At 54.6% G+C, this 1,239-nt stretch overlaps 1 protein-coding gene across 2 annotated transcripts in view; it reads right to left on the bottom strand.

Moving 5' to 3' along the window:
- The window catches only part of CACNA1E (calcium channel, voltage-dependent, R type, alpha 1E subunit), a 189,671-nt gene extending 189,309 nt beyond the window's left edge, over window positions 1-362 (bottom strand). The window contains exon 1 of one of the 2 annotated variants that reach the window (XM_014943403.1): window positions 317-362. The gene's annotated coding sequence lies outside the window, so the exon portion shown is untranslated. The remainder of the gene's footprint in view (window positions 1-316) is intronic. The other variant, XM_014943404.1, reaches the window with a different exon arrangement.
- Between the last annotated feature and the right edge of the window lie 877 nt (window positions 363-1,239).

Below are 1,239 nucleotides of genomic sequence, written 5' to 3'. Positions count from 1 at the left end.
GAGTAACCGGAGCTCAGCGCATCCCCGGCGGCCGGGAGGAGACAAAAGCCGCCGGAGAAGAAGGAAGGGAGGGGAGGAAATCAATGTCCACCGAGATGGAATCCCTCAAGGAAAAGAGGAGGAGGAGGATGGAGAAAAGCCCCAACTGGCGGGGATTGCCTTCTCCCGGCCGTCTCCAACAGGTAGCAGCGAGTGGATGGAGGGGGGGGACACACACGATGTCCTCCACGGCGACAGCCAAATCCCATTTGTCTACTTTGGGAGAACGAGTGGGAGCTTCCCCAGGGTCACCATCCCCTCGCCGACCACCCCTTACCTGGAGATAGAGGCATGGCTCCCGCAGGAGAGCTGGGCGAGGTGGGGATATTATTCCACAGACATTTATTTGGAATAGAAAGAGAGGAAAAAGAGCCGGGGAGAGGGGAGGGAGTAAGGGAGGGAGGGGAGGGGAAGGAGGGAGGGAGGGGAGGGAGAGACAAGAAGAGCAGGGAAGGAAGGAATGCGAGAGGGAAGGGGGAGGGGGGGATAAAACGAAATACAAAAAAAAAAGAAAAAAAAAAAAAGAGGAGAAAATAGAGACAGTTAAAATCTGTCTCCTGCCCACACAGTGGAAAAGAAATTTCTGACAATTGGAGAAAGGAAACTCGCACATATACCAGAGGGGGCAGACGGAGGATAACAAAGGAGGGAAGGAGCTGAGCTCCACCAAAACAGAGCAGGAACTGTCCGGGCACACCACCCCCTTGCACACACACTTTGCACACACACACCGGGAGTCAGGACGGGGTGTACAACCGAGCAAACAGCTGCTTTTCTGCCCACCCAGGTCAGCTCAGCCACCCACCCAGCAGCAGCACCCAGAAACCTGCATCCAACTCCTTCAGCAGGTTTGGTTTGACCAGCTTGGTCCCACACAAAAAAAAAAGAGGAGAAAATAGAGACAGTTAAAATCTGTCTCCTGCCCACACAGTGGAAAAGAAATTTCTGACAATTGGAGAAAGGAAACTCGCACATATACCAGAGGGGGCAGACGGAGGATAACAAAGGAGGGAAGGAGCTGAGCTCCACCAAAACAGAGCAGGAACTGTCCGGGCACACCACCCCCTTGCACACACACTTTGCACACACACCGGGAGTCAGGACAGGGTGCACAACCGAGCAAACAACTGGTTTTCTGCCCACCCAAGGCCAGCTCAGCCACCCCGGGTTCAGCCACCCACCCAGAAACCTGCATCCAAC

The sequence above is a fragment of the Calidris pugnax genome, unplaced genomic scaffold, assembly GCF_001431845.1.
Source record: "Calidris pugnax isolate Ruff unplaced genomic scaffold, ASM143184v1 scaffold63, whole genome shotgun sequence".
Classification (NCBI taxonomy): Eukaryota; Metazoa; Chordata; class Aves; order Charadriiformes; family Scolopacidae; genus Calidris; species Calidris pugnax.
The sequence above is the reverse complement of the archived record's forward strand: the minus strand, read 5'-3'. Positions and strand labels throughout refer to the sequence as shown.